The sequence below is a fragment of the Anomaloglossus baeobatrachus genome, chromosome 3 (genome assembly GCF_048569485.1).
Source record: "Anomaloglossus baeobatrachus isolate aAnoBae1 chromosome 3, aAnoBae1.hap1, whole genome shotgun sequence".
Classification (NCBI taxonomy): domain Eukaryota; kingdom Metazoa; phylum Chordata; class Amphibia; order Anura; family Aromobatidae; genus Anomaloglossus; species Anomaloglossus baeobatrachus.
In genome coordinates, this window is record NC_134355.1 from 17,929,253 (window position 1) to 17,941,774 (window position 12,522).

Genomic DNA, 12,522 nt, shown 5'->3' on the forward strand with positions numbered 1-12,522 from the left:
GTGACGTCATTGCATCAAAAACATCAACTTCACACGCTAGACGCCACCGTTGGTCCGGGTGCGTGAGTTTCTTTGTTACTTTCTTTCATTCTTTATCTAATTCATTACATTAGATACTCAGGAAGGCTGGAAATACAAAAACGTGCAATAGGGTCTTATCCGTGTAAATCTGTAAAAAGATAAGAGGCCAAACCTTGAAGTGTTGTGTAGGTACAACTCCTTTAGGGTAAGTTCACACACTGCGTTTTTTTGCCTCAAAAAACGCACATAAACGCACCCACGACAATAAAGCTATGTTCACACTAGAAAAAGGATTTTTCTCAAGAAATTTCTTGAGTGAAGGATTAGCGCACTTGCGTTAAAAAAACTGCACCAATAACGCAACGAAAAACGCATGCGTTTTAACCGCTTTTTGGTGTGTTTTTTGCAGATTGGTCCCTGTGTATTTTAATGCTTTAACAGCAATAAATAATATAGATAATAGATAGATAGATAATGGATAGATAAATAGACAGATAATGGATAGATAGATAGAAAGATGGATTAATAGATTATAGATGAGAAAGACATATATAATGTCCCACCTCCCTGCATATTCTAAGCTGGCACCCTTTAGAGACTTTCATGTGGCACTAAAGGGTGCCTAGCCTTGTATTTCGCCAAAAAATAAATAAATAATTAAAAAAAAAAAAACGACGTGGGGTCCCCCCATCTTTTGTAGCCAGCTAGGGTAAAGCATGCAGCTGCAGCCTGCAGACCACAGGTGGCGGCTGCAGCCTGCAGACCACAGGTGGCAGGTGGCAGCTTCACCTTGGCTGGTAATCCAAAACAGAGGGCACCCCATGCTGTTATTTTACATTAAATAAATAATTTAAAACAAAAAACACGGGGTCCCCCCCAAATTGCATCACCAGCCAAGGTAAAGCGGACAGCTGTGGTCTGGTATTCTCAGACTAGGGAGGTCCACCGTTATTAGACACTCCCCAGCCTAAAAATAGCAGGCCACAGCCGCCCCAGAAGTGGGGCATCCATTGTATGTGCCAATCCTGGCGCTTTGCCCCAACTCATCCCATTGCCCTGGTGCAATGGCAAACAGGGTAATATATGGGGTTGATGCCGGATGTTTAATGTCACCTGGCATCAAACCCTGGGTTAGTGATGTCAGGCGTCTATCAGATACCCGACATCACAAACCCAGTCAGTAAGAAATAAAACTTTTTTTGTTGTCTATTCTTTTTTTTATTTGAAAAAACACTGCCCAAAACATTCCCTCTTTCACCAATTTATTTAAAAGAACAATCAAATCTGGGTCCGGCGTAATCCAATAAGGGGGTCCCACGACGATCCATTCCATAGTCACTGTCCCAGTCAATGAAGAATAGAATGTTCCCCATAGGCTGGGAGAGCAGTGCAATGACCTGAGCTAACATCATGAGGTCAGCCCAGGTCACTGCAGGGGATGACGAGCTGCTGTCAGGAGGATAGATGAGATCATTACCTCCTGTGACGATCTCCTGCTCTGCTGACGTCAGCGCTGTCACTGACTTCCATTGTCCGCCGCGTTCTCAGCGAAGAATCGCGGGAGCTCGTGACATCACTCCTAGTGACAGTCTCCGGCCGCCCGCGAGACGTGAGAATGCGGCGGGCATAGAAGGCAGTGACAGCGCTGACATCAGGAGAGCAGGAGATCGTCACAGCAGGTAATGATCTCATCTAATCTGACAGCAGCGCTCATCATCCCCGCTGCTGCCCGCGGCATCCGATGTGGTTTTTGTATGATCGGATGCACACGGAAGTGCTTCTATGTGCCATCCGATCCTACACAAAAGACATTGAAAAAATAGTCCTGATGATTACATTACAGTCAATGGAGTGAATAACGCAGTTAGCTGCAGAAAAGAAGTGACATGCTCATTCTTTTTCTTAAGAAAATCTACCGAACGAATTTTCTTAAGAAAAAGACGCAGTGTGCGCACAGCTAGTTTTTTTGCCATAGGTTTTGCTGGGGAATGTCTGCAGAAAGGTACAAATATTTTCTCAAGAAATTTCTGCAGCAAAAACGCACCAAAAACGCGGGTAAAAAACGCAGTGTGTGAACATAGCCTAAATGCGGCAAAAAATGCATGCGTTTTTTGCTGCGTTTTATATCCGTGAACAATGCCATTAAAGATTGTTGGGGAAAACAAAAAAGGTCTGATGTAATTTCCTTCTTCAATATGTTCTTCATTCTCCACTAGTGTATGCAGGAGAGCAGACAGCTGCAGAACTAAAAGGCTCAGCATGTTCCATCCATGACTGTATGCAGGAGTTTTTTGCCCTCCCAAAAAATCACGTGGGCTTCGCCAGAACGGGCTACCCCTAACCCCCAGCTGCCTATTTGTACCTGGCTGGGAACCAAAAACATAGGGAAGCCCTTTTTTTTTTTTTTTAATTATTTCATGGATTTCCTGAAATAATTTAAAAAAAAAATGACGTGGGCTTCGCCCAATTTTTGAGTCCAGCCAGGTACAACCAGGCAGCTGGGGATTGGAACCTGCAGTGCAGAGTGCCCAAGCTTTCTGGGCACCCCCGCTGCAAATTGCAGTCCGCAGCCACCCCAGAAAATGGCGCTTTCATAGAAGCGCCATCTTCTGGCTAGGAATCCAACTCTTCCAGCTGCCCTGATGCCGGGTGGCTCGCTGAGTAATGATGGGGTTAGGGCTAGCTGTATATTATCAGCTGGCCCTAAGCCCGAAATTCAGGGGGTCACACCAATATTAGACATGGCCACCATGAATTTCTAGTAAAGATAAAAAAAAATACGACACACAGAAAAATATTTTTATTAGAAATAAAACACAATTAGTGACTCCATCTTTATTGAAATAACCCCCCCCCCTCCGCAGTAATCCTGGGTCAAGGGTCCCGTGCCATCCAATCCGGATCCAATATCATCTGATCGGTTTGCTGGAAGGCAAAGCAATCAGATGATGTGTCAGGTTCAAGGATGTGAATTACACGACACAGCAGCTGATTGTATAAACACTGGGGAAGCAAAGTCATGCAGTTTTCTAAGCAAAAATGCACCTGAAAAATGTGCAAAAACACCGTGAAAAACGCACTGTGCGCACATAGCCTTAAGAGCATAAAACCAGCTGCCACGGGTCGTGTAGTGTAATTCTATTAATGTCAGGACGAGAGACATGTTCTGCGCTGCTGATAATCCACACAGTATCACACTGGACCAGAAATAGGTTTTATTTCAGTCGACACAATTCAAAACCCTCCAGTTTCTTCATCAGGACAAAAATGTAATGTCCTGATCAAGGAACCGGAGGGTTTAGAAATGTGTAGACCAAAATAAAACCGCACGTCATCTATTCGTGGTCCGGTGTAATTTGTTACATGTACGGTTGTTATCAAAAAAGAGGTAGGAAGGGCATGGTATACAAAACAATTGGTAAGGAACAAGGAGAAAAGGGTATACCAACACGGGATCACCACACCATGAAATATTTAGGAAACACATTTTATTGAATTATTTTGTAGCCAAAAACACGAGACACATGTCTCCACACTTAGAATATAAACACACAGTGACACAGGATAAAAACACTTAAAAAGCCATGGGCGTAAAAAACATGTCCGCCAGGAACCAATAGTATGTGATAATCAATAAATATGACAAGGACACTCCAATAAATATTGCACAAGGCCCGTTCCTAGGATTTAAACATCTGGTATGATAAATTCATTATATAGAGACACTTGAGACTAATAATGCACAAAATGAAAGATATGCAGATCAATGGACAGACCATAAGGTGCACAGATACAAGGAATGTAATAAAATATGAATCGTATCTCAGTATGGATCTATCCACAAAGTACATACAGGTCTCTATACATGCAAAATAACTCTACAAGCATAATATCCCAACATGGATGTATCCATACAGGCCCATACAATACATAATATTAAGTCAGTGTTTCTATCTGCATAGTATATATACCAGTATTTTGCCACATATAGCCGGTATCCTAGGTGCTTGAAGAGGTGCCCACCAGTAAAAGTATATGCGGCAGATAAAGCAGCAGCCAGGCTAAAGGAGGCACAGGAGCGGACCTATACCCACCACCCCACTAAATAAATAGCAACCAAGCAGGTGGGGTAAATAGGAAGAGCGACCAAAGGGGTTCCTGGCATGGACACCCCACGCGTATCGCCACATATACAGTGGCTTCCTCAGAGGAAAAAGAAGGCAATGTGCAATGGCACTGTGTGTCCTATTTAAGGGAGTATAATCAACACTCACCAGTGTTTGCAGCTGCAAGATCTTAGACGCTGGAGGTAAAGCTCCGATGGCGGTCGCCATCTTGCTTGGTCACATGATATGAGGAACGTCCTCCCCTATCTTTTACTGCGCATGCACGAGACCAACAAAGCTTCATTACACATCAGAATATGCTCAAAAAAGGCACCTAGACTCGCTATTTGGTAGCGAAATTTATACATGAGGTCTTGGCATTATAATTATAGGCGGATCGCATCACGATATGCTGATTGGGTCAGCAGCCCGGTCGGTGCTATGCGCATGCGTTAAGCAAACAGGGGGAGTTGATGTATTAACCCTTTTATATACAGAGCACTTTCAAATGCTCAAAGACTTGAAATGGTTTTTGGAAGATTTTTCAAAAACACACAAGATAGAGTAACTACATGTCCCTATCTCTTCAGACAGATTCTATCAGGGATTGTGTCAGTGATACACATGAGGAGACAGAAAAAGTCCAAAGGTATCGATAAATCCTCAGCCAAGTATTAAGGAATACCATCATTCTTATGATCTATATTGGAGGGATTTATGAGGGCAGCCATGTACCCATACAGTAACATTCATAGTTCTTACAGGAAAAGGATTATTAAATGTCAGATGGCGGCATGTCCCACTCGCTACTCCAGAGGCACCAGAAAAATAGACCTAGGTCTCTAAAAAGGGACACCCCTGGATAATAAGTAATGGCATATTGTACTCATTCCAATATAAGCATCACTGAGGACACCATAGGGTTGTCCCACTCAAAACACAAGGTTATCATGGTCACACATCCGGTGCCCCAGTCGGAGGAAAAGAGGTCTTATAAGATCTTCAACAATATAGGACACACTATGGTGTATAAACACCAAACATGATAGTCTGCAGTACACCATGGATCCAAATGGGTTTCCATCATCCATGGGATACTGCCAAATTGTGGACTACATTAGTTGGTATACAGTCGACTTACTCATAGACATGAACGTCGATTACTTACTACATTAAGGACACCAGTATGATAAAACCAGATGTCTGGGTAAGAACCACTGGTCAATGCGTAGTGGCATACCGCACTCAGTCCCACCAAGGCGTCGCCAAGGATACCATAGGGTAAGCGTGCTCAAAGCGCAAGAGTCAAGTATAATTTGAGGTGGCATACAGACTGAGGCGGCATACAGATCGACAAAAAAACTCATCTTATTGGAGGCCCATAAGAATAGACGTTGTAATATATAAAGAATGATCTGTTAACCCAGGGCCACCTATAGTGAATCTGAGTTATAAGGATGTATACTGCCACCCAGAAGCACAGAAAAGTAAAGTCGCATAAAATTAGATTTAGATAATGTTTCCCCGAAAGTAGGACCCCCACGAAAGTAAGACAGGGTGGGGGTTACGGGGGGGTCCTTCAATGTAAGGCCTCCCCTGAATGTAAGGCAGGGTTGGGGGGCCGCTGTGAAATGTAAGGCCCTTACCTTTGGGCCGCCGCTGTCCCCCGTTGGGTCCCCAGGCTCCAGAGGTGTCCTCAGGTGCAGCTGGGCGGGTCAAGCGCTCATGGGGTTAACTCGCCGTGTTAACCCCGCAATCCGCCCAGCTCAACAGCTCATTGGCCGCCCCTGCTCCCCACGTCACCGCCGGCCCCCGGCTCGAGCGCTGATTGGCCCAGCAGCTTGGGCTGTAATTGGCCGCCCCAGCCCCACGTCACTGCTGTTTCCCTGCTGATTGGCACAGCGTTCCCTGCAGCACAGGCCTTCCGCACCCACAGCCGCACCGCAGAGGAAAACGTCCAGCATTTAAAAACCAAGTAGGGAAACATGTACTGTATAGGGTATGGGGCTGTGTGCAGTGGGATACGGCACTGTTATGGGGTGTGGGGCGGTGTGCAGTGGGATACGGCACTGTTATGGGGTGTGGGGCTGTGTGCAGTGGGATACAGCACTGTTATGGGGTATGGGGCTGTGTGCAGTGGCATACGGCACTGTTATGGGGTATGGGGCTGTGTGCAGTGGGATACGGCACTGTTATGGGGTATGGGGCTATGTGCAGTGGGATACGGCACTGTTATGGGGTATGGGGCTGTGTGCAGTGGGATACGGCACTGTTATGGTATGCAGGCAGAGGGTATACGGCAATTACCGTACAGTACCGTACCGTAGTGTGTTACTGTTACCGTACTTTGATTTGTTGTCTGCTTTCCAGTTGAACGGTGTATTTATTGGTTAAAAAGAAATTGTCATTTTTTTTCGGCTAATGTAAGACCTCCCCCGAAAGTAAGACAGGGTGGGACTTTTTGGGGTAAAATTAATGTAAGACAGGGTCTTACTTTCGGGGAAACACGGTAGTAGCAGATAGAATTACAAGTAACTTGATTATATTTGAGTCATTACGTGCTTACATATACAGTCGACATAATAGAGTAAGATGTAATGAGTCAAGAAGGGGAGGGGGGGGGAACCACTGCTACTCATGGCTTTTTAAGTGTTTTTATCCTGTGTCACTGTGTGTTTATATTCTAAGTGTGGAGACATGTGTCTCGTGTTTTTGGCTACAAAATAATTCAATAAAATTTGTTTCCTAATTATTTCATGGTGTGGTGATCCCGTGTTGGTATACCCTTTTCTCCATGTACGGTTGTTATATAGTAGAGATATGCCAGGTGCAGCCAACACTAAGGCGGGCTTTACACACTGCGCGATAGCACACGCCCACATCGTACATGCGATATATGGTGTTTGCTGCCGTAGCGAACATTATCGCTTCGGCAGCGTCACACGCTCATACCTGGTCGGCGACGTCGCTGTGACCGCCGAACAATCCCTCCTTCAAGGGGGAGGTGCGTTCGACGTCACCAAACGGCCGCCCAATAGCAGCGGAGGGGCGGAGATGAGCGGGACGTAACATCCCGCCCACCTCCTTCCTTCCGCATAGCTGGTGGACGCAGGTAAGGAGATGTTTGTCGTTCCTGCGGTTTCACACACAGCGATGTGTGGTGCTGCAGGAACGACAAACATCGTATCTGCAGCAGGGGCGACATTATGAAAATGGACGGCGTGACACAAATCAGCGATTTTCGTCACTTTTGCGCTTGTTCATTGTCGCACCTAGTCTTTACACATTGCGATGTCGCTACCAGCGCCGGATGTGCGTAACTAACGACGTGACCCTGATGATACATTGGTAGCGATGTCGCAACGTGTAAAGCCCGCCTTACTATTTCAGATAAAATATAGTTTGAGAAGTCAGTCAAGGACTATAGAGAGGGACCTGACTAGTCCAGCTGCCCTCGCCTTATACCATGTGATTGACAAGTCTCTCTCTTGTGTGTGTACAAAGGGAGAAACCTGTCAATCACCTAGGGCCGGGGTGGGGATCCAGGATCCAGGGGAGTGACAAGACTGAGTGATCTCCCTCTATACTTGCTTCGATCGTCGTGATGGGGCAATTAAAGAGCTAATCAAGTGTTGCAAACACTAAGTGCTCAGTTCCCTCTGCTACATCTCTAATTTCTGTTAGCACCCGTGCCCACCATCGGTGTTAGCAGCGTTTTGGATGCAGAGTATTTTCGCTGCTTCTAAAATGCTGCATTGTGCAGTACAAGCACAGTGGATGGGATTTATAGAAATCTCCAGCTCACTGTTTTTTTAATGCTGCGTGAACTGACCTGTGTCGCTGGTTTCTGAGCCGCAGCATGTCAATTTATTATTGCGGTGACGTGAGTGTTCTGAGCAGAAGAACAGTAAAAATCCGTTTGATCATGGATACGGACAGCGCGTTCTCCCGCACAGGACACTAGAGTCTCTGCAAGAGAAATGACACTACGTCCAGAATGCCGGGAAGCCTGATCCCTTAGAGCCCTGTCACGCTGGCGTATAAAACGGACGAGTGCAATGTGAGAAAAAAAAAATCGCACTGCCCTCAGGCCAATGTTAGTAAATGAGGCAGAGCAGATCTGTGAGTTTATCCTCAGCTGTAATCGGACTGAAGAAAATAAATCTCAGCTTATTGGGACTGTACGCGTCTATTGGACACAACTCGTCAATGGGTGCGAGAAAAAAAACGGACATCAAATGCATGTCTGTGTGACTTCCATTTTTTATGGCTACATTATCATTCTGTAGCAGAGAACACTGTAAATGGTCCTCATCACTATCACATGTTCCTTCTGTCTGTGTCCAGGTAGTGGACAACCCTTTTTATATTAAATGGTCCCACTGGTAAAAATAATCCCACCATTTACTCACCTCCAGAACTGGCTCCGTGTCTCCTGTTACATTGGGGCTGCTGGACCACAACTTCTTCTGCTTTCCCTAACAGAGCCCTTCAGGTGAACCTCAGACAAACATAAGTCGTAAGAGGGCAGCAGGCCAATAGTGGCCACTGACTGCAGAACTCACGTGGCATAACAATGGTTTTCTGCCATAAGGTGCAAATTTGGCGCAGAACACCACACCGAAACGGCATTAAAACCGTTTTTGTGCATTTTTTAGTCTAGAAATGCAAATTTGGTGCTGAAATATTTACACCATATTCCTGCACCCAATCTACACCACCCTTCTATATTTGCTCTTTGTGGTGACTCCTCTGTATTTGCTCCTTGTGGTGACTCCTCTGTATTTGCACCTTGTGGTGACCCCTCTGTATTTGCACCTTGTGGTGACTCCTCTGTATTTGCTCCTTGTGGTGACTCCTCTGTATTTGCTCCTTGTGGTGACCCGTCTGTATTTGCACCTTGTGGTGACTCCTCTGTATTTGCTCCTTGTGGTGACTCCTCTGTATTTGCACCTTGTGGTGACCCCTCTGTATTTGCTCCTTGTGGAGACCTCTCTGTATTTACACCTTGTGGTGACTCCTCTGTATTTGCTCCTTGTGGTGACTCCTCTGTATTTGCTCCTTGTGGTGACCCCTCTGTATTTGCACCTTGTGGTGACCCCTCTGTATTTGCTCCTTGTGGTGACCCCTCTGTATTTACACCTTGTGGTGACTCCTCTGTATTTGCTCCTTGTGGCGACTCCTCTGTACTTGCGCCTTGTGGCGACTCCTCTGTATTTGATCCTTGTGGTGACCCCTCTGTATTTGCTCCTTGTGGTGACCCCTCTGTATTTGCTCCTTGTGGTGACTCCTCTGTATTTGCTCCTTGTGGCGACTCCTCTGTATTTGCTCCTTGTGGTGCCTCCTCTGTATTTGCCCCTTGTGGTGACTCCTCTGTATTTGCTCCTTGTGGTGACTCCTCTGTATTTGCTCCTTGTGGTGACCTCTCTGCATTTGCTCCTTGTGGTGACTCCTCTGTATTTGCTCCTTGTGGTGACTCCTCTGTATTTGCTCCTTGTGGTGACTCCTCTGTATTTGCTCCTTGTGGTGACTCCTCTGTATTTGCTCCTTGTGGTGACTCCTCTGTATTTGCACCTTGTGGTGACTCCTCTGTATTTGCTCCTTGTGGTGACTCCTCTGTATTTGCTCCTTGTGGTGACTCCTCTGTATTTGCTCCTTGTGGTGACTCCTCTGTATTTCCTCCTTGTGGTGACCCCTCTGTATTTGCTCCTTGTGGTGACTCCTCTGTATTTGCTCCTTGTGGTGACTCCTCTGTATTTGCTCCTTGTGGTGCCTCCTCTGTATTTCCTCCTTGTGGTGACCCCTCTGTATTTGCTCCTTGTGGTGACTCCTCTGTATTTGCTCCTTGTGGTGACTCCTCTGTATTTGCTCCTTGTGGTGACTCCTCTGTATTTGCTACTTTTGGTGACTCCTCTGTATTTGCTCCTTGTGGTGACCCCTCTGTATTTGCTCCTTGTGGTGTCCCCTCTGTATTTGCTCCTTGTGGTGACTTCTCTGTATTTGCTCCTTGTGGTGTCCCCTCTGTATTTGCTCCTTGTGGTGACTCCCTGTATTTGCACCTTGTGGTGACTCCTCTGTATTTGCTCCTTGTGGTGACCCCTCTGTATTTGCTCCTTGTGGTGACTCCTCTGTATTTGCTCCTTGTGGTGACTTCTCTGTATTTGCACCTTGTGGTGTCCCCTCTGTATTTGCTCCTTGTGGTGACTCCCTGTATTTGCACCTTGTGAAGTCTTCTCTTTATGGTGGACTTTTTTTAATCTAATGATGGTCTGTTTCTCTTACATAGTTCCTCTGACCGCATGTTGTGGGTTCACAGCAAAAGGTTCCAAAATGCAAAAGCCGCACACGGAATCAGCTCCAGACCTTTTACCTGCTTAATTGATGATAGATTAAGGAGGGAATTGCCCATTTTAAAGCTTTTGAGATAATTGTACAATTACTTTTGAAAAAGAGGCAGCTACTTATTTAAAACTGTAATTCCTAAACCCTTCCTCCAATTAGGATGTGAATATCCTCATATTAAAGCTGAGATCTGGCTGCTGTACGTGTATCAATACAAATCCTGTATATACTGTACAGCAGTCCAGTGTTTATGTCTCCTGCATTTTATGCTGTGTGTAGTCTTTTAACCCCTTCACGACCGCGGGCAGTAAAATTACGTCCTATTTTAACGTGACTTAACGACCAGGGATGTAATTTTACGGCCTAAACTTCATTTGATTCCCGTGGCCATAGCATCGGCTTTCAAATGATGTCCCCTGCTGTTTCTTACAACAGGGGACCTTTGCTTGAACCCAGGGGGGGTGGCATCGCCACCCCCTATCGACGATCGATGTGATTGGCTGTTCAAATCTGAACCGCCAACCACATCATTAGCACTAATTTCGGCAAAAATAATGCCAGAATTACTGCGATACTGTGAGATCCAACTATGATCTGCTCTAGCAGCTTCAACAAATCATAGCCGGAGCGCTAAAATATTCGCCCCCAGCCCCTGCAGCACTGATTGGAGCGATCGTGCTATGACGCGCAATCGCTCCAATCAGTGTGCAGTGGGGCGTTCTGATCTGCCGGTGGCCGCCCTCCCCAGGCCTGTGCTGGCCTGCGAGCCCTCCCCCAACATGTCTGCAGCGTGCAGTGGCTGGTACTTGTGGTACCACGCCACCGCTGCTGCCGCTGCCGTAGCTGAGGTCACTGCTCCTGCTGCACGTGAGTACTGTGCTCACCTTGCAGCCTGTGCGCGCTCCCGTGTTGCCCCCTGCGCGCTCCCGTGTTGACCCGTGCCCCCCTGCGATCTGCCCCTCCACGCCCCGATCTGCCCCCCCACGCCCCCGACATCCCGATCTGCTCCCCCGCGATCTGACTGTCTCCCCCATTATCTCTATTCTGCAGCTCCCTCTCCGGTCTCCCCCTCTGCTCTCCCCCCCTCCCCCTCTGCTCTCCCCCCCCTCTCCCCCCCTCTCTTCCCCTGCTCTCTCCCGACGTCCTCTTACCTGTCTTCACCATCGTCCGAGGTCTTAACTGGCCCGATCACATCTGCCTCCATCGCTGGGTCCTTCCTGGACATTCTGCTGATCTGCCCAACATCCTGCCTGCTGCTCCTGTAAAGCTGTTCCTCTGCAGCTCTTCTGGTCAGTGATCCTCTGGGTACTGTGAGTATAACGTTTTTTTTTTCTGTATCCCCTGTCTATTTTTACACCTCATCCGTCCGTGCGTCCCGCCGAGCGCTGATCAGGGATGCACATAACGGATCGGCATCCCTGCTCAATTTTTGGCGTGACTTTTTTCCGTATCTGCGACGCTTTTTGTATTGCATCCGTCCGTGCGTCCCGCCAAGTGCTGATCAGGGATGCACATAACGTATCTGCATCCATGGTCATTTTTTGGCGTGATTTTTTTTTACGTATCCCCGACGCTTTTTGTATCGCATCCGACCGTGCGTCCTGCAGCGGCCGATCAGTGCACCGCGTTTGTGCGTTTGAAAAGTCAAATGGCGTTCCTTCTCTTCTGAGCCCTGCCATGCGCCCAAACAATTACTTTCCACCACATATGAGGTATCTACGTACTCAGGAAAAATTGCACAATACGTTTTATGGCGCAGTTTTTTCTGATACCGTTGTAAAAAAACAAAAAACTACCTGATTGATGCAAAAAATTTGTGGTTAAAAAAAAAAAAAAAAATTTTCACGGTTCAACGTTATCAATTTCTGTGGAGCCCCTGGGGGTACAAGGGGCTCACCAAATATCTAGATAAATTCCTTGAGGGGGTCTAGTTCCAAAACGGGGTCACTTGTGGGGGAGCTCCACTGTTTAGGCACCATAGGGGGTCTCCAAACGTGACATGGCGTCCGCTAATGATTCCAACCAATTTTGCTGTCAAATGGCGTTCCTTCTC

General features: G+C 46.7%; 1 protein-coding gene across 2 annotated transcripts in view; it reads left to right on the forward strand.

Annotated features, from left to right (window-relative positions):
- LOC142295908 (uncharacterized) overlaps window positions 1–12,522 on the forward strand; it is a 28,741-nt gene continuing 16,219 nt past the window's right edge. Inside the window, exon 1 of one of the 2 annotated variants that reach the window (XM_075339022.1) lies at window positions 1–58. The gene's annotated coding sequence lies outside the window, so the exon portion shown is untranslated. Of the gene's footprint in view, window positions 59–11,619; window positions 11,780–12,522 lie in introns of those variants that run through there. The other variant, XM_075339023.1, reaches the window with a different exon arrangement.